This window comes from Pogona vitticeps, chromosome 3, assembly GCF_051106095.1.
Source record: "Pogona vitticeps strain Pit_001003342236 chromosome 3, PviZW2.1, whole genome shotgun sequence".
Lineage (NCBI taxonomy): Eukaryota > Metazoa > Chordata > Lepidosauria > Squamata > Agamidae > Pogona > Pogona vitticeps.
The window spans coordinates 226,412,140-226,439,793 of record NC_135785.1 but is presented as its reverse complement, the minus strand read 5'-3'; the positions used below and the strand labels follow the sequence as shown (position 1 = coordinate 226,439,793).

At 39.5% G+C, this 27,654-nt stretch overlaps 1 long non-coding RNA gene across 1 annotated transcript; it reads right to left on the bottom strand.

Moving 5' to 3' along the window:
* On the bottom strand, positions 1 to 27,288 carry LOC140705618 (uncharacterized). Its single transcript, XR_012085051.2, has 3 exons — positions 27,180 to 27,288; positions 5,704 to 5,782; positions 1 to 65 (listed from the first exon to the last, which is right to left on the bottom strand). It is a non-coding gene; the product is annotated as an uncharacterized LOC140705618 (long non-coding RNA).
* Positions 27,289 to 27,654: the final 366 nt, after the last annotated feature.

The following is a 27,654-nucleotide window of genomic DNA, read 5'->3' as shown; positions in this document are numbered from 1 at the left end:
ATTCTTCTGGATATCTTAGGGCTCTCTCCAACTCCTTGCTTCAGTCCGTTTGTTCTATCTAAAAACTAAAAAAAAGAGAGCAACAATTAAAAGTATTTTTTATATTGTGGCTCGCCCAAATTCTCTCACAAGTAGCTTACAGTGCACAGAGGATCTATTCTTTCCTTTATCATAGTGATTAGCTTTGGGACATACTGTATAAGTGTGTATTTGATATTTGATTCTTTTTAAGTTTGGCTTCTGGTGAAAATTAGCCTTAGTGATAAATGCCTTTTTTGAAAAAAAAAAAATAAACTGTAAATTTGCTTTTGTTTTCTGTCCATTCATTAGTGCATCTTTAGCATTATCTCTCTACAATATAATCCCACAGAGAAGTAAATCTGATGCGGGTTAATGGGAGTTACTCTCAAGTAGATGTCGTACTGACTTCTGCTATGAAGTGAAAGGAATACAATTAATTACTAGAATAATTGGCTGACTTCATTTTTATAGGTGAACTTATTGGTACATCCACCAGATGTCAGGATGTTTCCTTTAAGAATATCAGCAGGGAAGAGGAGGAAAAACAATTACAGATGTCAGTATGGTATGTAGTCTGAGGTATAATCAACCATCATTATCCTCTCACTAAACATGACTAAGATGAGATTTATGACAAACAGAATAATCCCTCATAAGATATGGTAGAGCCACTCCATAAGATAGAGGTAGTTAACATGCAAGCACTATTGAATTCAATAGCGTCAGTGTAACACACTTGCAATTCTGCTGTAAAATTGGGTTGGTTATCCAAGTTACAGGGAATAAAAGACTAAGCAAGAATGAATTCCCGTCTTGAAGATAAATAAGTAGGCATTACTGTTCTTCATGAATCCAAGATGTATTGTTATGCTTATCTTAGCCCTGCTTCACAAAATAATGCATTTCCTTTTTCATTTTTATTCCACCTTTCCTTTTAAGGAGTTTGGACAAAGTTCTCTGACACTGAAAGGAAAGTGCTTGAAATATTTTTCATTCTGGCTGTGGTCAGACTAGAGAAATGTCTCCCTTCTTTCTTGTGTCTTCTGGTTCCTGTGTAGATGTGTATGCTGGTCATGTGGCATATGTCCTGTGATAGTAGTTCATATCTTTTTAACTGTTCCACCTTTTAAAGAGTAAATTAGACGCAGTACATTAATCTACAGCCCTCAAGTGGGACATATCCCTTTCCTCTTTTTTTGCTTTTCTCTTCCCCCCCCCTTTTTTTAAATGTGTAGGTAAATTGCCCTGTTGGCAAATCACCCTTGCTGGCCCCTCATGGTAACCTATGGCTCCCTGGGGCATCACTAAACTAGCCAGGAGGAATGCTGAAGTTTTGTGTGTGTTTTTTGCCAAGCCAGTGGAGATGTTGCTGCTGCTGCTGCTCTTCTGGCTCCAGCTGTTCTGGCTCCTTCATGCTTCTTTGCTTCCTATTCTGCCATGCACCCCTTGCCATTCCCCCTGCTCCACCACTGCTACCACTTGGGCAGCCATGATGGAAAAAAATTGGGAACCCCTGCAGGAGGGGGACTGGTGCTCCACGTGCTTCCTTTCGACCATTCCTGGAGGATTTGGGGGGAGCGTCCCGCTATTATACCTGTCCTGTCTACTGTCCAGATAGACTTCAACTTCCTCTTTGAACTTCCTCTTTCAACTTCTCCCCATCACCCCCTGTCTCCCTTTCCATTTACAAGCTGTTGTTGTCCTATTATTTATGTAATACATAATGATAATAAATAATTTTAATTTATTTGAAGGAAGTTCATGGCATGGGGGAAACTTACGTTGCCATTTATAATTACCTGTGTCTTAAAGAATATCCAATGGAATGCACATTTGACACTCACATGAGGGCATTTGCAGATGCAAATTGTGCTTTGGTCTGACCTCACCTGGATTATTGTTTTCTATTGCTTTCATAAATGTTATCATCATCTTTCTACGAGGACTTCACATGTGTAAGGTACATTCCTCACAGATTTTAACAAGAAATGTAATATGCTCCTTTTCGCGTCTAGCTTCTTATTCAAATCCAGCTCAGATTCTATCTTTATGTATCTATGTGAATCCTAGAAGAGTTGCTTTTTTTTTTGGATTGCAGCATCCAGAAGATCCAGCTGGCCATGCTGGTTGTGGTCTCTGGGAGTGGCAGCCCAGTTCTGCCTCATATTGAACTGGATGGCTTCCCAGTCAATAAAGGATTGAGAGATCAGTACAAGGCAGATTAAAAAAAAATCAAATCCTGCATTGGATCACAGTTTCAAAGTAAGAAAATAGAGAAGTGTTCAAAGTGCATACAACTTCTGATTCGAGAAATTTTCATTGTTTTAAAATATTTATATACCACCGTCATATGTAAGAGATCTAGGCAGTATACAGTGTTTAACATTATAACACAACAATACTTTGGGATTAAACAAAACCCTGCTGTACAACATAATCAGCAGCTTCTGTTGGAAAAATATCAAATGCCAATGGGACAGGACTCTTGCTGGATTTCACCAGATGTACAACTGTAGTGTATAGCAGAAACAGGAAGGCCTTTGATACAAATCACAGCAATCAGGCAGAGGAAACAGCTCTCTCTAAGGTAACCAGGGTCTTGTGTTATATTGATGGATTTTGAGAACAATATCAAAACCCTAAACCTGTCCCCACAGGCAGCCAGTGCATAATACGACGGTGGCTAGGTGCATCACTCTCACTCTCAAGCAGAATCCTCTAGCACAGTGGTCCTCAACCTTGGGCCTCCAGATGTTCTTGGACTTCAACTCACAGAAATCCTGGCCAGCAGAGGTGGTGGTTAAGACTTCTGGGAGTTGTAGTCCAAGAACATCTGGAGGCCCAAGGTTGAGGTCCACTGCATCTAGCAGGCACTCCATCTTTATTCTGTTCATGCTACTGCCTAGCCTGGGGCCTAGCATGATCCCATCCTTCTTACTCAAAGGAAAATACTTGCCCAGAAGAAAGCCCACCCACCCCCCAAAAAGTCAGGGAGCAACTGTTAAATCAAGCAAATACTATCTAACCCTCCTGGTTTCAAATATTGCAGGTTGTTCACTTTTCTTCCCTTCCAGCAGTGAAAGTACAAGCCACTAGACAATTTAACTGCATATGAAGTATTGCTATTTGCTTCAGAAAATATCCAGTGGGGAATGGCTTTAAAACAATGTGAAATACTAATTGAATCCCACAGTGGCTGTACAGTAGGTCTCAAAATGATTTGGGAAAGTGATTTGAGGATGACCGTATCTGATGTAAAATGGAGCAAGGCTCCTCTCAAAACAATCTCTTCCAAGGTTAAGGAACATTCTGTTAAACTGATAATGATATTTTTACACCGTTCATTTTAAGTTATATCAGTAAAGAAATCTGTTGATCCTGTTGGAGGAAATATGGGAATATCCAGTAGTTCTGATCCAGAGTTTTTACACAAATAGAATCAATTAACTTAAAAAATCGTGAAGGTCCCCAGATCTAGCTCTTCTGTCTTTATTTTCAGGCAATAAACAAACAGTTGCTTCAGAAACTGTTGCTTTTTTTTCCTGTATGGCAGAAAGTTTGGAAATTGCCACAATCAGGAAGAAAACTTGTAATTTATCTTCACATGCATGAAGAAACAGAATATGGCATATAGACCTAATGGAAAAATAATCACCCCAGTTCAAATTATTTGAACAACTTCATTCCCAAGATTATTTTTTAACAGATATTTTTCTTTTTCTTTTTATGTTAATAAGAAGAACAAGACTTATTTTCCACCAGCCTCCCATATCAATCTTTGGTGCAATGTTTTAATCTGATACAGATTACAATGGTTTGAAGAAATTTTGTCAAATTATGTATTTCTAGCTAAAGACCTGCACTATTATTTTCTTATTACTGTTGCTGTTTCCATGTTCATTCAATAAATATTTTTATAAAAGAAAAAATAAAAGGGGCCAAAGGCTGGCTAGTGTCAACTCTGTCCTCCTCCAACAAATGGTACTCCGAAAAAATCATTCCCTGCTAGGGGGTGATGGGTCTTGTAGGCTAGCTGATTATTCCCAGCTAGGAAAAGATACACACTGCACTTTCCTTCTTTAGCACCACCGGTAACATACTGTAACTTCTCAAATGTAGACGAAGGAAGACGTTGAGTAGACGTTGTCTAGAGGGGCGGGGTAAAAATCAAATAAATAAATAAATAAATAAATAAATAAATAAATAAATAAATAAATAAATAAATAAATAAATAAATAAATGTGACAAAAATGCTTCTTGTTACAAGCATTAGACTTTTTGCCTCTCCTTGCCACTGATGGCAAATTGCTGATTTCTAAAAAATGGTTTAATTTCTACAATCAGATATTACAGTACAGTAATGTAGAGCAGCTTTTCATTTCTGCATTCTTCCTCCACTTTTGTGCCATTCCTGCTTGTCTCCATCCTTTTTGATAAGGATTCAAGCCCTGTTCGTGTCTTATGCCTGAAATTGCACAGAGCTCTAATTGTGGTGCGGGACAAGGGCATGAAAGTAACTTATAACTCCTCATGTCCTCCCTCCACCCTGAAGCTAGGAAGCTGACTGATGCATTTCCTGCTTTGCACTGCCTAATTCTGAACTGGTCCCACTGGGCCAAAAGGAAGAACTCATTCCCATTCCTGAGGCAGCTGAGCAAACGGTTCCTGCCTTGCCATACCACAGTAATTTTGAGTGCCTCTGCATCTAGCAATACTGTCAAAGTAACCAGCCCTGTGTTTCCTATTTTCTTTGCCCTGGCAGCCTATCGCTTAATTCCAGTCCACAAACACTTCCCTCTCTGAGAGTACTCCCTAAGAATTGTTAGAAGTGGGATGGTTTATGCTGCTGGTAGAAACGTTCATAATCAATTCTGCCCCAACCTAATGTTTCAGAAGATCACCAAATGTTCCTGCTTCCTGCAGGATACATGCTGAGAAAGGAAAGTGTGAGCTCCATAGGCGATTGGTGTTTTATTTATGAACACAGAATCCAAATTTATAGCCAATGAATTTCATTGCCGTATTTATGAGTAACAGGTTTACTTGTGGGTGGGAAATGTGCACGGCTCCCATTCATTCATTCAATACAATCAAAGGTACAGGGAAGTGATTGTGTCTGGATCCAAGGACTTGTAAGTGCAGTTTGCAAAGCTTGCTTCTCGTGCTGCATCAGACCTGTCCAAAATTTTGTATAAAATTACAGGCTGTAGCATCTTAGAGAGACAGGACCAAGTGAAGAAAGAAGAGAGCACCAAAAATGAGCCCTTTTTCCTGCCCAACAAGTGCTCAACATTGCCTTTCTGTTAGGTAGGAGAGAGGGCATATCTGTTGCTGAAGAGAGTCCACTCCCCTCAGTTGTCTAGACCATGCAACATAATCCTATAAAGCGGAATTTTGCGTGAAATCAAAGCTCTGCATCATCAGCTACAGGAAGCAAAGGTTCCTATCTTGCACATAAGACTCTGTAATTTTATGGCCTACAGCTGAAACCCTGATAACAGTGCATAAGCAACTGTATAATTAGACACAGCATCCTAACTTTAAATCACTTTGCCAGAGGGCCATATTACATGTTACATTTTATTCCTAGGAATCAAAATATCAGGTAAATATGCACATGGACATAATTCCAAGTGTCCTCAGTATACTGTACTATGTATGTGAATTTGTATTCGTACTCACCTATTTCAATGATATAGACAGAAGTATGAGGACATTTGATGCACCCATGGTAGAAGGTAAATTGCATCTAGACAATTTGCTGAAGAACACCAATAAAGGTTAGATTCAAAGTATTTAAGTTTCATTTTACTGCACACACAGAACGAAAGGATCAATCAGTACATTTATCATGCCTTTCAGCAAGACAGACAGACAGACAGACAGACAGACAGACAGACAGACAGACAGATAGATAGATAGATAGATAGATAGATAGATAGATAGATAGATAGATAGATAGATAGATAGATAGATAGATAGATAGATAGATAGATAGATATGGATATAAAAAGGAATTTGACATGATGGTAAGAGATTCTGAGTAAGAGTTTAGTTGAGCTCTATTTTTGTTGTTGTATTATTAGCTGTGCTGTGATTCAGTGGTTGGGGAGAGAGAGGTTTATTTCTTATGTGATATGGGCCACTATCTTGTTGCACAGTTTTGTATGATGTCTGATATCTTTGGCATTGGCAGATTGCCATTGATTAAAAAGTTATTTTTCTGATTTTGAGGTATGTGCGGCTTTCACATAGTAAAAGGACCAAAGGCAGTTTAAAGGATTAAAAAAGAAACAATATTAAAAACTAAAACAATAAATTACCACATTTAAAAAGAATTTTCAAAATACATTATTAAAACCAATAGAAACAATAGTAAAAACTCATTAAAAACAAAAAAGACAACAATCCCATTTTTTTTAAAAAAACACTATTCCATTACACATAACAAATGGCACCTCAAGGACCTCAGAAGAGCCTTGCTAGGTTACACAAAGGGCCTACATAAACCATCCTTCTGTCCCCACAGTGGTTCACCTGTTGTCCAAGAACAGATTGAAAACAAGATATGAATGCAACAGCACCAGCAAAACCGCCACCACCACCCCGCTCATGCTCTTCAGCAAATGACAGTATAGTACTGGAGGAAATGTATGCCTCATAAACTAGTAGTCTGGCATATCCATATTCTCCATACATTTGTCAATTCCCTTTTTAAAGCTGTCCAAACTGGCAGCTCTCACTTCTTGTGGCAGCATATCTCATAATGTAAATAGAGTCCTATTTAGGAAAGCGGTCTCCATGAAATCAAGAAGTTAGACACAGTTCTCCTCAGTTTTAACCCTCCACACCTGAGAGCTAGGGTGGAAGAGGCAGGGCTAACCCTCTGCTCCTGGGTTCAGGTTTGCCCTTTTATTTATTTAATCCCTGAATATGCCTTAGGTTTTGTGCGAAGAGATACTTCCTTTCAGTCACTTTCTTTCCTTGTAGAATATATTGACCAAAGTCTTTGCAACTTTTCCATTGATTCCATAATAAAGTCTTATTTCAGGTTCAATAAAAGGTCAAGTTATACTAATGCATCTTTGTAGACATAGTTCATTCTTCCTCCACAGTTGTGAAGAAGAATATCCAGCCATGTTTTTGGCTTTCGGCTTTATTTGTAAATTCTATTCATTTATATGCTCAGATTTACATGTTTTCATTAAATACCATCAATCCTCATTTTACTAAGTCGTCTTATTATAAGGGGCATGTGATAAAAAACACATTTTTTGTTGCTGGAAACATTTCATTATGAGTCACACAATTCATTAAATGGTGTAAGTAACTATAGTTAGAAAATTAAAGCTAACATATGTATCTCTCAGTGAGGTCTCATTTTCCTCCCCAGGAACTCTAAAAAATATATTGCTGAGGAGGCATTCACAAGCACTTAGAAAAACTCAACACACCTATCTGCTATGTTAAGAGATTTACCACCTCCTAGCCAAATTCTATTACATAATATTTTTTTTTGTTTAAAATACATAATGCTACTAAGATAAGTCTAATGTTCCAAATCAAACCTTGTTGCTTTTGAGAATTTTGGTACTGGATCAAGAAAAGAAATACAGCAGTGCCTCACAAGACGAGCGCCCCGTTTAACGATGAAATCACATCACAATGACCTTTTCGCGATCGCAAAAGCGATCGCTTTACGATGTTTTAAATGGGGGGTTTTTCACTTTGTGATGATCGGTTCCCTGCTTCAGGAACCGATTCTCGCAAAACGATGGTTTTCGGCCAGCTGATCGGCAGTTTCAAAATGGCCGCCGGGTAAAATAAAAGGCTCCCTGCTCTTTTCTGGGATGGATTCCTCACTGCATGGGCAGCGAAAATGGCCGCGCTATGGAGGATCTTCACTGGATGGTGAGTTTCAAGCCCATAGGAACACATTAATTGGGTTTTAATGAGTTTCTATGGGCTTTTTATTTCGCATTACGTTTTCGTTCTTCAGCAATTTCGCTGGAACGAATTAACGTCATAATGCGAGGCACCACTTGTATAGATTATTTCAAATGTCCCAATTCCATTATGTGTCAGAAGTGTGAACACACTGTTTCTGCTCTACATTCAGTGCCTTATTGCAACTAAGGCAGTGTGTAATTGAAATTAGTTCCCAGGAAGCATTGGGGCAATTTCCTTTTCCAACAGGAAATTAAGCCAGAGCTTGGCTAATCCTAGGTCATGAAGTCCAGCCTTTCTCAAGGTGATACAATTCAAGTGTGGGTCTAACAGAGGAGAAAATTCAGTTATTTTGATTTTTAAAAATTTAATGATGGTAGCAATGAAAACATCTGGAATTAACCACATGTTTGTATGGCACTAAGTGACCCTACTTACCTTTTTGGAGCAAATAGGTCATGTGCTTGGTTTCTCTGCCCCTACTCCTATACTGGGAATCATCACCTGAGGAACATCCTGACCCCTAGTAATCTTCGCAATCTAGATCTATCCTTGTGCTTCAAAACTGGCATAAAAGGCAGGTGGTGTCAAGGATAATTTCCGCCAGTGCCGCGCCAACAGGTGGGGAATTTAACTGCCTCCCAACAGAACCACTGCCTGACCACCCGAACTGGGTCATGAAATGAACCACGACTCGAACTGATTTGTCGGGGTTTTTTTGGTTCATGGTTCATTTCTTGCCCATCTCTACATATCATTCATTGATCAGAGCAATAACCGTTATGTCCATGCACAACAAAGCAGTGAGTTGTATTTTTCCCCTAAAACAGGGGTGGGCAATTAATTTCTACAGGGGAACCACATGAAAAATCTGAACTGTGTTCAGGGGCCGAACCAACTTTACTTAAAAATAAAATGAAACAGTGATGTTATGATTGTTTTTATTTTAAACTTGTTAATCTTCACAAAGAGGTTTTTTGCAGTATGTTAAAGATAAGCAACTGAACAACTTTAGACCAAAAAAACCTATAAATGGTTTTGATGTTCAATTTGTTCAGTGAGAGAAATCCATTCTGTTCTGGGCTTGAACAAGTGCTTGAACACCGGACTGGAGCAACGACCGGCGGGCCGGACAGGAGTGGCTCGCAGGCCATATGTGGGCCGCACTTTGCTCAGGTCTGCCCTAAACTGTAAAGTTGCAGATTTAGTCCACAGTGGTTAAAGACTTAGTAGTGTTGAAAAGAAAGGTGTAATTATCAATTCTAAACCTGTTCTCAGTACCATCGTATTCAATAAGAGCAGTAATCAGAATTAATCCCAGAATATGGTTTAAATGTCCTTTCTGTTTTATTTTATACACCACCATAAAGTGCTATATTTTTCTTCCGAATGCCATGAATATGGTATGCTTAAGTTACCAAAACGTCACAATGAAAAAAACAACTTCATTTTGTAAAACAGATTCAAAGAAAAAATACTCAATAAATATTTCATGTTGACACACTGCACCTGTTGTATTTCAAGGAGCTGCTATAGCCAAAGGGATAGCTTCCACCAAGACAGATGTAGAAGGAAAGCTACTACATAAAGCAATCTTTTTTGTGGTTTTGAAAAGTGTTCATGCTGTTTAGTTGGTGTTTGTTTGCGCAACATCAGCAAAATAATTGCTGCAAGGGAGCAGATAACTCAGCACCTCCCACCTTTGTCCTTAAATAATGCTGCCTAATAAAGGCACAAAGGCATGGCAGGCATGGAGTGGGGCTTCAAAATGAAGCTATGTAATAGCGTCTGGTTTTCAAACAAGTACCCTACACATTTTGTTTTGAGGAGTAACTATGAGAAAGACTATTGCTAGATTAGTGACATATGCATGTATGTTCCTTTCTGTTGCTGCTCAATTTAAGTCATCTTACAGTAGCTGTTGTGATTTGTAATGTATTTTCACTTCACTGGAGTAGACCAACTCAAATCAATGGGACTTTGGTCAGCCATAAATAATTTAAATCCTATACAAATCCTATTTGCTTCAATAGTCAGTTCTATATGTGACTAAATCTGAATCTAACACATAGTTCCGTAGGTTTTTTTAAACCCAATGGGCACAGTTTCAAAGAGATAAAGTTTACAATTTGCTTATATTTTTACTTTGCCATTTACTATATTTTGCTAATTTTGAATAATGCCTAGATACTTTGTGTATTATTTCAGATAAAGTCCTTTTGACATATTACAAACTAAGGTACAATGATCCAGCCGCTGGAGGGTCCCTGGACCTCGAACAGCAAAGCTGGCCTTGCCTTCCACCCGGAATATTGCGAGACGGATTAGTCTCATGTGAGGGGAGGGGAAAGCCAGGGTATTTAAAGAGGCTTTCCTCTCCGGAACACTCTCTTCTTTTCGGGCACCCACCCACCCTCCACTATTGCTAGTGTGAGTTATTCTGGTCGCTGGTATGGGGCCAGATAGGAATTTTGGCCTTCATCCTGATTGGCCTGTGGATGGGGAGATTTTTGCCTATCCCACACTAGAAGAGGGTCGTGGCAATTTGGTGGATTAAAACTTTGGTCACACTGCTGGGTAGTGCGGAAAAAACAGGTATTTACGGTGGGTCCCGCTGTAATTTGAAGTAGGCCAACAGTACATCCGACTGCCTGGCATTGTGGATTGTGTGATTACAGTGCCTGTGGCGGGAAGATGCGCTGGGCCACTTCCAGACTAACAATCCTTGAATAAAGGGGGATCAAGGTCTGGGGGTGTTTGTTAGCGGCCAGCCAGGTTCCTGCTATCCTTAAGATCGCTGGAGCCTGGGGGGGCGGGGACTTGCCCTTTCATTGATCTAAGAGTATTTAGATACTCACGTCATTTAACTGTTTCCGCACTACAGCAGGCCCCCTCCTTCTGAATGGCAATTTTGAATATGAATGTATATTAATAAAGTGTGGCCCATATTTAACCCATATCACTGTCCCGCGTTTTATTCCGGGGTTGGGAGGGCAATGATTTATGTACAGTTCTGTCTGTTTGAAAATTCAGTACCAGAATAATTAACACAATGACATTGAAATTCAATATAAAAATAAGTATTTTATTTTATGTAATCAATATCTGAAAGTATGTTTATCCTAGTTTAGAACAACATACATTGCTTCAGATGTAACACCAATGTGAAAAGATTAATGAATGCTTGGAGACGCCAGAAATTTCTCTGATACTATTTTGCTATCTTCACATACAGTATATTAGTTCTATGACAATGGCTTAAAAACTTATATGCTGCCTTTCTCACAGAACTGAGATCCAAGATGGCTTATTATGAGTTAAAAATACAACAACATTAGACTTTAAATAGAGAGTTACCGATAAAATAGAATTAAACTCAGTGGTTGAAAACTTGTTGTATGGCTCCACACAGGCAATGGGAGTAATATAATCAGTGGCAAGTCACTACTGATTAAAGGCAAATCACACCTGATTGAAGGTAATTTCAAGGTGCACACAGCTTATACACAATGTGATGAAGTTATGTGCACCCCAAAATTGCCATAGGAATTTAATCAGTGGTAATTTGCCACTCCTGCTAAAATAATTGCTGCATGTAGAGTTGTCGACCAGGAATCCACTCATAATATTATTAAGAAACAATTAAAAATAATAATTTACCAAAAAAGGAAGGGTCTGCATATCAGTTAAAACTCAGTTAGACGTCTATTAATTGCCAGAGGCCTGCCTAGATAAAAAGGTCTTTAAATAATAAAATATCAAGAAAAGTTTTGGTCTTTCCACAAATTTTCAAATCAGTTCTGTAGATGAACACCTGAATATTTTCAGGAATATATGTATCTCATCTCTCAACTGCACCTTTTTAAGCCCACAGATTTGTGACATCACATACTAGAATGAATGCAAGATGGTCTTTTATTATGAAGTGGGGACATTATAAGAAATTTCAAGGAAAAGGAAGGGCTACCAGTCACCTCTGAATAAAAATGAAACTACTTTGGCATTGCTTCCCCACCATTAACAGGAACACACATTCCAGTGAGATTGCTAGAAGACATGGCAAAATAAAGAGGAGGTAAAGATAACAAAATTCCAGAGAGATTCGATTTATAGCTAAGTCATTGTCATCGTCCAGCATGTCAGGAATCAATCAAGTTGACAGGGTCAGAGTATGTGAAATTTATGCTGTGAAGTGGGAAGGATGGCAGTGTGGATAAGGGAGCTGTTTTTCAACATGTTCTAGATCGATCAAGTGACACGTGGATTCCTTGTGGTGCCATGCTGGTTAAAACATACCTGATCATACACAAGACACCAGCAGCTCCTTACCCTTCAAAACTCTGACTCTTCTCCCTTCAGCACAAAATTCTGCCGTGTGAGGGAGAGATAATACCCATAACTGGTGAAAAAGTAGTGAATTACAGTTATCATTCCTAGACAAAAAATAATTCTTCACTTAGTTTTTCAGTTACAATTTGTGTGTGAAGCTGAAAATAGCTTGTTGTGAGTGAGTTTTGGGGAATGTTTTCAACCAGTGAGAATCGTAATGTGTTGAGGGTTAGAGCTGTGATTAGAGACAGGGTCAGAGTTTCATGTACACATGAGAATTTCAATCTCTTCCCCATACCATTAGATCAAACATATTGACAAATCCCTTTTGTTTCTCTACATCACCAAAAAACATTGGATGGAACAAAAAAAAAGTACCAAGTCACAAAATGCTGTATATTTGGTGAGGCATTTTAATTTTATATATATATATATATATAGTTAGTTAGTTAGTTACTTAGTTACTTAGTTACTTAGTCCAGCCTGTTTCTTTAGTTGTTAAAAACATTATCACAAAGCATTAGAACTCTCTTTTAGCCTGTATAGGGTGAGTGGATACACTTTGCGGTATTATTTAAAATTATTCACGTGACAGCACCCTCAGAATGTCTTCATTATAGGTCAGGTTCTGTGTTGATTCTGCAAAACATATTCTGCAAGAAAACATGCCTATGGAGAAGTAAAATATCCCACATTGAGGCATGACCGTTGCGAAAAGTAACAAGTTGCTTTTCTGTTTTTTAAAAGTAACAAATATTTTTGGTTTCTTTTTCTTTTAACAATTCTGCAAAACATTGGACTATGATTTAAAACACACTTCTCCTGGTAATGTTGGGGTGATATTTCTTTTTTCAGTGCTACTGTTGAACCAGTGGGGATTTGATTAAGACAGCTCTTGCGTAGGTTCCACTGATTCAGTTGCCCTTCTCTAGTTAGGATTTACTGGATTTCAGCCTGTGACTTACCACACTTTTGCAGTCAGCCAGGGGTCTATGCACTGGACCCTTATGCCAACGTATCTCAGAATAAATGACCTTCAGGATAGTTCAACTTATATTCAGGTGACCAGCGGTAGCAGATTGTTTGATCACTTTTTGTGGCACAAAATGTCGATTTGCTGTCATGGATTCAAATGCATTGCTTTAATTATTTTTCCCCTGTTCTACATTTCCAACACATACATGCTTTCAGTAGGACATCTGCAGTTTGCCCCACATCAAATGATACATTTCAGGGGAAGAGCAAACGTAATCCTGCCCCAGCACAGGTATTTTATTGAATTACAGCAGTTACTGTAGAAAGTGCATGATAAAAAAATGATTCCTAATTTGGATGAGCCCCAGAACTACAGCAAAAGAAAAGGAAAGAGGGAGAGAGAATGGAGGAACACACATTTTATTATGTAATTATTTGGAAATGTACTGAGTTTATTTGAAACCATGAGCCACTTTAAGGCCCAGTTGCAGGAAAATGCAAATGATAAATATTAGATAAATAAAGGCATACAGAATAGGTAGCTTTTGATACAGATAAAATTATCCCGATACAGTATGACGACCGTTAACAGGGGTCTGTGTCTTCCACACTATATGTCAAGGCAAACTATGTCAGCTGTATGAAAGAAATGGTTTTATTTTTACATCCAATAATACTTCCCTTATCTTGCTTGGTATCCTTGTACTTTGGATGTTTGTAACAGCAGTACTCCTATTTTATGTAAATTATTTGTTTTTGTTCCTTAGGCCTACTACATCATTTAATGCAGTGGTTCTTAACCTTTATTACTCGGATGCTTTTGAACTGCAACTCCCACAAACCCCAGTCCGGACAGCTGGTGGTGAAGGCTTCTGGGAGTCGCAGTCCAAAACTCCTAAGTAACCCAAGGTTAAGAACCAGTGGTTTAATATATCTTGATGTAACATTTCCCACATTTTTGGTATGCCAAAACCCACACCATGGTTTTTTGTCCTCCCACCCTGAGAAACCTATATTTGGCACTGAGGTTGAATTCAGTGATGACTTTCACACTGTAGCCCCTACAAGCTAAACTGTGTCCTCTCAGGGGACGAAACAGTAAGGTTATGGTGGTGAAAGGAAATGTGTAACACTTTCCCCTTTGTGCCTTCCTTGTAGCCTTGCATTTCCCTTTCCCTCATTTCTTTCCCCCCCTTTTTCCTTTCTTTTGTGAGTCACATCACACAATGTGAAGCTATTGGGCATCTTCAAGGGTACACATTTATTTATTATTTATTTATTTATTGGACTTATATACTGCCCCATAGCGCTACAAGCACTCTCCGGGCGGTTTACAATTTTTAATTATACAGGCTACACATTGCCCCCCCAGCAAGCTGGGTACTCATTTTACCGACCTCGGAAGGATGGAAGGCTGAGTCAACCTTGAGCCGGCTACCTGGGATTTGAACCCCAGGTCGTGAGCACAGTTTTAGCTTGCAGTACAGCATTTTAACCACTGCGCCACGAGGCTCAATCTGATTCATGCTGATTCAGAGCAGGGTGGCCATCCGTTGTTCACATTACGATTAAATCAATTATGTTTTAACAATATTTGAAAAAGAGGAAAGTAATTGGACAAATATAGAATTACATTCCAACTTGTTAACAGCAGCAAGATTGATTACTGCCTGGAATTAGAAAACAGCATACATTATAATTTCCAATTCAGTGATTGGTATAGCGAAGTTTTGGATATAGTGATTAATGATAAGCTTACAGATAATATAAAAGTTAAGAGAGGAGTAACAGACAACAATAAATATATAGATATATGGAGAGAATCCATCAATTCTGTGTTAATAAAGGGGAAAGTCCTTCACAAGAGTCAATACAATTCTGGAAGAGAAATCGGGCTCCATAAGGGTTGATAGTTGCTATTCCCAGATGGTCCCATTGAGGAGAAGCACTGCATATTTAGATATTTCTTAGATCTTCCCTTCCCCCGTTTGTTATTGTTTCTGTACATAAAATTAATAAAATTTAAAAAACAAAAATGAATCTTAAATAAATGGAACACCTTTCTGGGATGTAGCTCAACTTATTTAAGATTCAGTTCTTCAGAATAACTTCTGGTTTATGAATGTGGCATAATGTGCTTCTGTACCCACAATTCAAAAGGCCAGTAAATGGCCCAATATTGCTGCATAATATTGTACCCACATCTGCCAGCAGGAAAAAGGATGCCAAACTTTATGTGGCAAAGGGCAGTCTGTGAATAGGGCAGCCTGTGAATACTGAAAACACCAATGGCAGTGATCAATAAGGCCTATAGCAGAGGTCGTCAACCCCCGGTCTGCAGCCCGGTGCCAGTCCGTGGCCTGAGTTGGACCGGTCCGCAGAGAAAGACCTCCCGCCCCCCCACACGCATTCCCTTCCCCACAGCTACTTTGCGCATGTGCACACATGCTAGCACCAGCATGAGCGCTCCCCACCCCTTCACACATGTGCCTGAGGCCCTGAGCACCTGAGTGAAGGGATGGCAGGGCGCGCGGGAAGTTGGGCATGCAGGTGTTCCTGTGCATACGTGAAGGGGTAGGGAGTGCTGGCGCTGGTGGGAGGGTGTGCGCTCCCCCACTGCTTCGTGCATGCGCCCAAGAGCCCGTGAGCACCCACACAAGCATGGGGGGCCTCGACTTCCTCAGAGGCTCAGCCAGTTCGCGGGCTCCAAATGATTGGGGACCGCTGGTCTATAGGATACCCTCTTGTGTTCACTACCATTCACTAAGTGACACCACACAAAGGAAAATCCCAGAAGCTGACATCAGTTAATCATTTCTCACCCAAATATAAAGCAATTGTCAGGGATATATTTCAACAAGTGTGAATGGTTGTAATGAGTAACATGATTAGCACAGGAATCTGTGAACTGGGTGTAATACAGAAATGGTATACTGGAGATTTATATCCCATTCTCTGCCTCCATGGCCAGATTTGTCTGGTTGCTATCTTAATAATATTTGCACTGTCCTTACATGAATACTACCATCCAAATGTGCATCAGTGTGGTCCAAATATGAATGTAAAGTAAAACGTTATTAAAGGGGCCACACATCTTGTCACATTATACAATGCATGGAGGATGTGCTATGAAGTTAAGAAATGTGTACTGTGTCAGTGTACATGACAGAGAAAAACTACCAAGAGGTGCCTAGGAGCACCTGGAAATGTGATGGGAGTCCTGTGGTTAGAGAGTACAATGTGATTAGCCATTTTCACTCTCTTGCAGCAGCTCTGTCCAGTATGTCAACTTGGTTACAGAGATTTGTTATGCCCCTATGCTACAGATATAGAATTACACTATGGTTGGAATCAGAGGTATAGACAGATACTTGATTGGTATTGCTTTAGCCAATCTGTCTCCATCTCCTCCACCACCCACATCCATCTAGTGCATACGCTGCTGTACCAACTGCTATGTGGAACGTGGCTGTGTGTCAGTCATAAGCAGCGATTGGACTATTGACATTCAGTAGACCTTCTTCTCCGATCTGTGCTGTTTGAATAAGGAGGAAAGTTTGCTGTAAAAGCTCTTTCTGACAATGGATGGCAATGATTATTCTGCCCAGTTTACACAAAAGGGGTGGGGAGGTGGGGACACTTGTCACTCTTCAGTAATTTCAGGCAACTTTATTTGATGTGCCTTTACTTGTCTTTTAATTTCCTTATTGCCTCAGTCTAGGACTGCTATGTTCACCCTCCCCTATTCACAGGAAACGAAATGTTAAAAGGAACATCGTTATCATGCTCAGCAAGTGCTACTCTGGATTTTGAAATATTAGTGCTGGATCAAAGCCTATATAATATAATGCTGTGGTTGTTCCTTTTAAAAAGAAGTTTTAAAAAGGTCTACTTTTTAAGGATTTTACCACTAAATTTGTGGGAGTTGGTAGTTGGCCTCGTGGCACAGTGGTTAAAACGCTGTACTGCAGCTAAAACTGTGCTCACGACCTGGGGTTCAAATCCCAGGTAGCCGGCTCAAGGTTGACTCAGCCTTCCATCCTTCCGAGGTCGGTAAAATGAGTACCCAGCTTGCTGGGGGGGCAATGTGTAGCCTGTATAATTAAAAATTGTAAACCGCTCGGAGAGTGCTTGTAGCGCTATGGGGCGGTATATAAGTCCAATAAATAAATAAATAAATAAATAGTCAAATGCAACGTTGGCAGCAAATATTTTACCCCTCTTGTCTGTTTGTGGTCTTGATCCTGCCCCCCCTCGCAAGACTTTGTATCCAGGGATATCTCGCACATGACACTTGCTAATATGGGAGGAACAAGTTTTTCCCCTCATATGCTACCAATTTTCCTGTAAATGAAATGTGCAAAATACCTAAAGTCATTAGACCAGAGCCTTGCAGTGGAAGACTGGCTTAAAGCATAGGTAAAGGGGGGGAGGGGAACAGTTTCTAAGTGGGAAATAGATAATTCTCTTTGTATTACTGAATATTCCCCTTGGGTAAGCATGTTTATTTAAAACATGTTCAGCTGAAATCAATTGCATACAAAAACTATACAGTTTCTATTCTTAGTTTTTATTCTTCTGCTCCCACCAGTAGATTTCTCTGAAAAATGGTTTTTCATATTAGAATTTTTCCTTGTTTCTAGATATAGAACACACTGTGAATTTCTGTATCTCTTGATGTAACACTTTTAAGTTCCAAAGGGCTATTTGTTTACTTATACTGTATATCTATTGATGAACCTGCAAACACAATTTCACAAAATGACTCTCTTTTTATTTAGAGTTATGTAACAGATAACATGAGCAAATATAACAAAATTCTACAATTTGTGCAATTATAACAAGAAAATGCTACAATTTGCTTACAGATCCTAGGCAGCAGCACAAATACAGAAGGTGCTTGTTGAATTGCAAAGTTCAAGTGTCTTTTTAAAAAAATTAAAATTCAGACAAAAAAACCAAAGATATCTTCCTCAGGTGGATTGGGCATCCATTGCACAAAGAATCAGCCCCACATGCAGAATCTTCAAAACCCTAGAATAAAATATCAATTCAGCTGCATACACATGAATTCACTCTGTGGATTCACCCCTCCAACACAAACAAATAGGAATTATACCTAGGTCAAATTAACAAGGGCCTTAGCAGTTTAAGTGCCAACAGTCGCTCCAGCCTCTTCAGCTCCCCCACTCTTTCTAATTCAAATCTCTTACTCATAGCCCAGTTATTTCTTACTCCCATCCCTTACTCCCAAGCAAAGTTTTCCTACCATTGCTTCTTCCTATAGTACTCTACCTGTATAGCTTTGAGAGGTAGATACATGGCTGCAAGATAAAGGAGAAATTTTATGTACCACAAACAGTTAATTCTGCTGATGCAACCACACTTTTGGATAGACCCATTATAATGAAGAGTTACATTTCTCTTATGTAATTCAGGCTACACTTTTAAACCAGGCTCATTAACATCTTTAGACTTGTCACATACTCACCTTTATGAGTGTGACAACATCTTTACACACAGTTCTGTTCAGAAGAACTCATACATCTGTGAGCTGCTCTGTGTCCCACCCATTCCAGAACACCAAAGATACATAATAATAAATAAATCAGTACCTAAAGAGTTAAACACAAATACAAAGAGAAACATACAATAGATGTTAATAATTTCTCACTGAGGCAGGAGAAAGTGGTGCAAACTGTGGTACAATATAAGGCAAGCATCTTGGAAAAGGGAGGAGAAACAGTTACTACTGGCCTCAGGATTTTTAAACCCTCAGTCTGAGGAAAGCTGTTGACTCCCTCTGTTAGTTCAACTGCCATAATTTAGAACAGGCTTATTGTTAAAACAGAAGTGTTTATTAGGCTGGAAGGCAAAATGGATTTCTTCTATATTTTCTCCCTCAAAAGTGTTATTCACATCGGTCTGAATATATGGTGGATGCAGAAATTCCAACCCATAGAGCTAGCGTTTGTCCGCAGACAATCCTCCATGGCCACTAGACACGGAACACCATTTACCTTCCCACTGAGGTGGTACCTATTTATCCACTCGCATTTTTGCATTTTGCATGCTTTCGAACCGCTAGGTTGGCGGTAGTTGGAACAAGCGATGGGGGATCATTGCATTGCGTGGATTCGATCTTACGATTGCGGGTCTTCTGACGCTGCAGCACAGAGGCTTCAGCAGTTTAACCCGCAGCGCCACCACATCCCTGCTACTCATAGGTCTCCATTGTATTCAGTGATTTGATTCAAATATCCATAAATATGTATTTTGAGAGATATATATGCATGAGCATATGCATTTTGAGAGATCGTATACACATTTAACTATGCATCTAAATATGTAGTCTGAAAACTTTTTTTAAAAACCGTAATTCTTTTAACCAGAATTATGTCAAAATGGGATTAATATGAATTATGGGTAAACACGTATGAAGGTGATACAGACCAGGAAAAAAATGATCCAGTCATTCCCACTTAGCAATAACTCTGTCACGCAGGAACATATCAGAGTGGATCATTGACTTGAAGACCAATTTATTCTTAGGCCATGGTAGTGATGGCACATTGAAAATCACAAGTCTAACCTTATATATCATTTGGGGCCACTCTGCCAAATTTTAGGAGGCACTTAAACTGTTATAAGAAAATATGGATCTAGCATTGACTTGAAGTACTCAGCCATGTTGATGCACAAGACACTAACAAGTGCATTATGCAATTTATGTACATGGGGTTCTAGGCAAGGAATTATGAGTTGGAAGGATTCTTGGTCATCCTATTGAAAGGAAAGGATGTAGAAAAAAGTATTATGCATAAGGAAATCAGGCAAGACTGCAGTTAGGCCACATAACAGGGAGAAAGCACTGCCTAGATAAAACATGTGCTCTCCTGGCAGCCTTATAGCCTCCCTTCTCTAACAAACAACACAATGGGCCTTAATGTAGCTGGCCAAGGCAACAGCTCAAACGCAAGGCCTGCAGGCTCAGGCAGCAGCTGGGTGGCTAATGCTTCATGTACTGTATCTCCTTGTAAAGAACACTGCACTAGCCTGAAAGATCATGGTACTACACAGCCACCACTGATCACCTCTGCCCCAGGCAGTGTGTGAATGGGACAGAATAACAAAGCATCTCATAAACGCCTCAATGAACTTAATAAGTCTCAATTTGTGATTTTTTAAAAAGAATCTCATTTGTTTCTAAAGGCAATTGATGTAATACAAAAATGAAGATACTGTGAAGGACAGATGAAATTACAGTGTAGAAACAAAGTGAGATCCTGTCTGCAGTTGCAATAGCAACATATCCTCCAATCCTATATAATAGTTAGAGGCATTGGATTATAATTAATAGGTGCAGCATATACTTCAGGTTAGGTCTCCTTAGGTCTTAAAGCCCTTTAGGTCCCTTCTCTATTACATAAAATACAACCTCCAAATAATAGGCAGACAACAGAAGTCAAATGTTTTTGAATAATTGAAAAGGCTTGAGCTCACTGTGAGCTTTCTTTCTCCCCCGGTACCCAACAAATGCCTTTGACTGCAATGTCCACGTGATTGACTGCTGGCCATACTGCATGGCGATGGTAAGAATCATAGTCCAAAGTATCACAGGAATGTCACATTGATAAAGGTTAAGGGTTGCACACTAAATGCTAATCAGAGCTTAGAAACGTTACTTTTTTGGCATAGTAATCAAATACCCGGCTGAGAAATTCTGAGACTGTTGTCAAAAACATTAGCTTCTCTAAATGTTAGTGTTAGTACTACCCAGCTCTGGCCAAAAAAGGGAACTATACATAAGACCCAAGGAAGACCCTTCCTATCATCAAGACAATTCTGAATACATGGCAGTTCTTATAAACATTCTAAGAGGATAACTACATTGGCCATTGACACCACAACTTGTATCAGACGGAGCAGAAATGAATTTGAATAAAACTCGGTGATTACATAGTCTTTGTTGTTGTTCAGCTGGCAGAGGTTTAAATTTGCTTCAACTAACTGACATTGCTTTTGTCTGTTTTCTGCCTAGTGTCATCATCTGTCAGTTCCCCTGAATGAGTGTCCCTTGTTTCTTTATTTAACAAAAGCTTGAAGTCAGTGCTGGAACAGAGTATCACTAAGGCACTTTGCAAAACTATGTTTTAAAAAGGTTAAATTGCCAATTAACACCTTGTTAGCACCTGTCAAACACAGGTTTCTACCTCCCTTGCCGACTCCTTCAAATTTGTTTGTCATCCAGATGGCTACAGTGATCTCACCTATGGAAACCTCATTTGAAAAACTGCAGATCACACTACTAATTGGTGTTGATTGAAGGAAGGAAGGAAGGAAGGAAGGAAGGAAGGAAGGAAGGAAGGAAGGAAGGAAGGAAGGAAATGAAATGAAATGAAATGAAATGAAATGAAATGTATTGTTATATTAATGGCAATGCGAACTGGTGGGAAGGAAGAGACGACACCAGACTTGACTGCATACATTCTAATCTGTGTTCTCAAGACACAATCAGCAATATTCTGGAAGTATAAAAAATACCATTCATACAATATAATTAAATAATAAAAATAACCAGGAAACACAGCAATAACAACAACAACAACAAAGGAGCACTGAGGACTGAACAAAATGTTTCTGATACTCATGAAAAAAATATTGCATCTACCCTGTCATCTGATCACTGGAAAAATATATTGGTCAGTGAGGAGCAGGACAAATGCCTCTTTGGTTGTGCCCTTACCTCGGTGATTACAGAACAAATGCACAACAAATTTTTCTGTTCATATTACCATCTCCACCATCTTCCCAATTCAAAGTCTGCCAATTAATTTTTGCATTTTTATATGTTAAAAAAAAGTAATAAATTGTGTTTGTAAACATTTGTGTACCATAGTTTTAAATTTTAATCTATTTGTTTTACTTAATTGTTGATTTTAAAATTTTATATGCTGGCTTGGGCCGTCACTAGGAGAGATAGGTGGCATTAAAAATTTCTCAAATAAATGCAAATAAAATTAGAGCTGGAACTTGGGAGCATCTGTTTTTCCAATCCCTGCTTTCATCATCTTTTATTAGAAAAAGTGTGTGTGGTTTTAACTGTCAGAATTTATTTATTTTATTTATTATTTATTTAATTTATATCCGGCCTATCTAGTCAGCTCAGGACCACTCTAGGCGGCTAACAATACACAAGTGATAAAAATAAACATATATTAACAGCGTAAGCCTCTTTATGTCCTCTAGAGCCCCTCCATCCCAAGACTAATGGGCATTTTGAGAGCAGGGTACTAGAGCCTTCAAAACATGGCAAACACCCCCCCTCCACAGTCCCTAAACAGCATATGGAGACTTCTTAAACATGATTTTCAATTTCTTTCTAATTTTAGGTGAGTGTGTGCTGGGGGTTCCTGGGGTAATGGAGAGACACATTTGGGACTCTGGAGATGGCAAGTGGCCCTTAAGCCACATGCTGCTCATTCTTGCTGTCCTATACTAATAAAAACATTTGCTAACTGTTCATTTTTGGGAAGAAAAAAACACACCACTCTACACATCGCATTTCCTGACAAGATGGAGGCTCAGTGGCTCAGTGGTTGCCACGTCTGGGAGATGGGTAGGAGACCTGTTCCTGATGGAGTCATACTCCCCTGAAGGAGCAAGTGCATAGTTTGGGATCTACCTACATTCATCTTAGTCACTGGAGGCTCATGTGAGCTCAGTGGCTTGGAGTGCTTGTGGTCAGCTTTGACTCATCTGCCAGCTATTACCATTTCTAGACAGGAACAGCTCAGCCACAGTGGTGCATGCTGGTAACTTCCTGGCCAGACTATAGCAATGCACTAGGCTGGCCTTGAAAATGACATGGATGCTACAGCAGGTGCAGTATGCAACAGCTGGATTGTTAACAGGAATATCCTTCAGATGTCAACAGTTCTGAAGGATTTGCACTGGCTGGTCTGAGTTCAAGGTGTTGACAATGACTTACAAAGCTATAAATGGTTTGGGACATGGATATTTGAAGAAGCATCTCTCACTATTACTAAAATCTGCTGGGGAAGCCCTCCTCTGTGTCCCACCACTGAAAACAGCTGATTTTGTGGAGACACAAGAAATGGATTTTTTTTGTCCTAGCATCTCATCTGAGGTATGTCCTCCCCTTTGAGGCTCAATTGGCACTGACATTGGCACCATTTTTGCACCATCAAGATGTACTTATTTATTACAGCCTTTGAGGTGGTAGGATCATGACCTACATAGGATTTAGTGCAATGGTTTTAATGTTTTTAATGTGTGAATTTTGTGTTATTTTAAAATTGTTTTAAAAATATCTTATATTTCAAAATTTCTTTATATAACTTTGAAGCCCATTCTGAGATATTGTGATATAGGGCAGGCTAAAAATGTTTAAACAAACAAACAAACAAAAAACAAACAGAAACAATTGATTATATATCCCAACAATACTGTAACGCTGTCAAAGAATTTCCATTATGTTAGAAAACAACAAGCATTTTCCCAGGAAGAAAAATAATGGTCATTTTAAAGAGATATAATAGTAACCATATCTCTTACAATAAGTTTTATTGGCATAAAACTTGCAGTAGTATAACTGGGAATACAGAGAGGGAGAGGAAAAGATAGAAATAACAACAAAGTTCATTAGTAGTTGAACATTGCTATAATACTGATACATTCGCTGCTGTGGTAATTGCCAAACAAAAAGATAATAAATAAGAAAACTGCATAGTGTTATTGGGATTAAAGTTCACAGGAAACTTTTATCTAACCTAGACTACTTGTGTGTCTCACTAGATGACCCATATGCCATTGTTTGAGACTCCCTGGTTTAAAATGTAGCCCTATCTTGACCACACAGGAGTGGAGTGGAGTGGGCTTGTGCTGCTCTGATGTTAAACAACTTGAGAATAAGTATTATTTTCTTGTAGAAAAAGATAATATGATTTAAAAGGAAAAATAAAATCAGAATCTCTGTACATACATGTACAGTGGTGCCTCGCATTACGATGTTAATTCGTTCCAGCAAAATCGCTGTAGAACGAAAACATCATAAAGCGATTTTAAAAAGCTCATAGAAACGCATTAAAACCCGATTAATGCGTTCCTATGGGCTTGAAACTCACTGTCCAGTGAAGGTCCTTCATAGCGCGGCCATTTTTGCTGCCTGTGCAGCCAGGAATTCGTCCCAGAAAACAGCAGGTGGCCTTTTTTTTTTAACCCGCCGGCCATTTTGAAACCACCGTCAGCTGTGCGAAAATCTTCATTTTGCGATAATCGGTTAGTGAAGCAGGTAACCGATCATCGCAAAGCGAAAAAATCCCATAGGAAACATCATTTTGAGATCGCTTTTGCGATTGCAAAAACTTTGTTATGCTATTTCTTCGTTAAACGAAGCACTCGTCTTGCGAGGCACCACTGTACAGTTACACTCTAAATATCAAATTCCTGTAAAAATATACTGTTATATACTCCAACTAAATGTAAGTTGTGCAGAATGGGATAAAACTTGCTGGTGCAGCTGAGATTGGACCTTTTGGTCAGAAACAACTGCCTAATCTCAGTGGCCACCTTGTAAGCACCCTTGTCTCCTTTTGCAAGGGAATAATCTTGACTGCATGAGTGCAGTGAGTAGTAAGTCTTTCTTTCTTTGATTTATATACTGTGCATCTAGCAATCACTACTCTGGGTAGCGTACAATAAAGGTATAAAGAAACATAAAATTGTTATAAAACAATCACCAATCACAAAGAAATAGGATTGGGCAGGTGGCTAGTATCAGTTTTGGGACAACAAATACGAAGTTCCACTCTTTCTTCCATTGTTCTTATTAGTTAGGGAGAGCCTCTACAAAAGCCTCTCTAAAAAGATCTGTTTTTAATAACATTTTGAAGGCACAAAGGGAATGTAGCTCCTGCAGGAAGGAGAAGGCACCACTGCGGAGAAAGCCTGGCATCTGGTCAAAGTTTTCTCGATATGTGTTGATATGTCAACACCCACAGGCATGAGGTCTGTGAAGACCAAGTCATGTGGGCCTTTAATAAATCAGCTGGATCCCAAGGACCGTTGGCCAATCACTATTTTCTCTTTTGTGGGCAAAGAGCTTCAACACTGAGTTTCTGCAGAACTCCAGGCTTTCTTAAAATAGATTGATCATCTGCATCCAGGGTTTGAGACATGGTTGTGGTTCAGAAGCTTCTTCCCATCTTGCCTCCCACTTAAACCTCCTCCATGAAATCATCTAGTGCTTTCGAGTGAGATGCTGCTAGAAGTTGATAATACCCAGTTTCTCCTTATCATCTAACTAGATGACCTTCATAAGACCAGAAAAGGCTCTTGTGTTAATATCTCATACTGACATCAAACTGCTTTTTGCCATTGTTGTTATTGCTGCTGCTCTTGTAAACAGGAGTTTCACTCTTCCAGGTTTCGTATTTTGGCTCACATACTGTATTCTCATATCTTGAGAAACTGAATTTTGCTACATTTTAGTGCATACAGATTTTTGTTAGTATCAGAGTGAATGAAGTGTGTAATTTTGCTCATCAAGAAGGCTCACAAACAGGGCTTATGGCCAGTGTGAATAACAAGATGCATTTTACAAGGCCATGCAGTGGGAGAGTTGAAGGGGAGGTCAGCAGATATATATGTCGTAAGGAGCTAAAGGCAGATGTGGATAGTGAGAAAGTCTTTGCAGCTGTGCCCTGTTTGCCAACCTGGCTGAAAATGCGGAAAGCCACAACTGTAGGAATTGCAACTGGCTGCCTTTCTGAAGAGACAGGAACTTCAGCTCTGCCTATCTATGCTTTGTCTCATTGGGAAAGATGGTTTCTGGAAACAGTAGAACAGCCCCTCAACTTAGAGGTATACCTCTGAAGAAGAAAAAGATTACCAAGTGCAGGAGGTGAGAACTTTGAAGAATGTGACACAAAAAAGCAGGACAACCAGGAAGCACACTTGTCCGTGGAGTTACACAATCTATTTCAGGCCCTCTCCTTGGCCAGTGATTCTGGGCTATTAGAGCAACAGCAGCAGCCACTGGATTCAGGCCTAGTGGAAGAAGGATAGCAGCTGAGGTTTCAGCAAGCCTGAGGTGGCAAAGCTAGTTCTGCGGATGGAAGGATTCTAGCCACTTCTCAAAGAAGAAAAAGGCATGAGGTTATGGTAGGTGACTACAAAGGAGGACACAAGCACTTTGTGAACCTGACAGGATATCACAAGAGGCATTCTGTTTCACTGGTGTGAAGATCCAGGTCATGACACACACAGCTTGGTCAAGAGCCATCACACCCACAGACTGTTATCTCTTTCTTCTGATCAATGTGGGTGAATAAGGTCCTGCCAGACAACAGCTTGCACAATGCTCCAAGTTTTTAAGAGGCTCTCAGCAGGTAGATGAATGACCTTGGGACACAGGTGCTTTTTTTCCTTAGTCCTTCCTGTTCAAGGTCATGGCCCAGAAACAGAGACAAGAATGCTGCAAATGGACAACAATTTGTGCAGATCATGTCATTGGGAAAGGTTTGGCTTCTTAGACTATGACCTGTGCTCCCATTAAGGATTTCTGACTGGAAAAGTTTGCACCTCATGTTGTTGTGAAGAGCGTGTATTCTAGGAGTTTGCAAACCTGGTCAGGTGGGCTTTAAACTGAATCCTGCTGTCAGGGAAATGATATTTCAAAATTCAGGGGACAATCTAATTTTTAAGAAATAATAATTATGTGCCATCAAATCAATTCTGACTTCTGGTAATCAAGCAACAACCCCAATTCCCTTCGAGGCCTGGCATCAGTCACAAATAAATAAACAGGGACATTCCCAGAACAGCACAAAAGGTAATGCTCTCCACCAGGACTCTTAAAGTAGTAGATAGCCCTCTTTACTCACTTGGGCAGCAGGGGTAAACTCAGTGGCTCAGTCTTGATTCGCTAGCTTCCTTCCAAGCCTTGGCATTCTGATAAATTCTTTCTCCACATTCCTCTTTATGACAACCTGGGGAGGGGGGCAGTTCCTAGGAAGAAAACATGCAGAAGTGGTTTACCATTCCTTTCTTCTGAGGGTGCCCTGGGACGGTGCAGCTTGCCAATGACTACACAGGCTGGCTCTTCTCCTGGGAGGCACAGTGGGAAATCGAACTCCCAAAGCCACTGAGCTATCCAGCCACCTGGACTTTATGAAAGCTGATTTTAATAAACCTAGGGGAATACTGGGTGAGATCCCATGGTTAAGAATACTCAAAGAGAAGAGAATCTATAACATATGGGATTTTTAAAGGCAAGGTCATGAAGGTAATAATCTTAATCTTTTAATAATCTTAATTTTTATGTTTTAATATTTCTTGTATTTTAAATCATAAATTGTT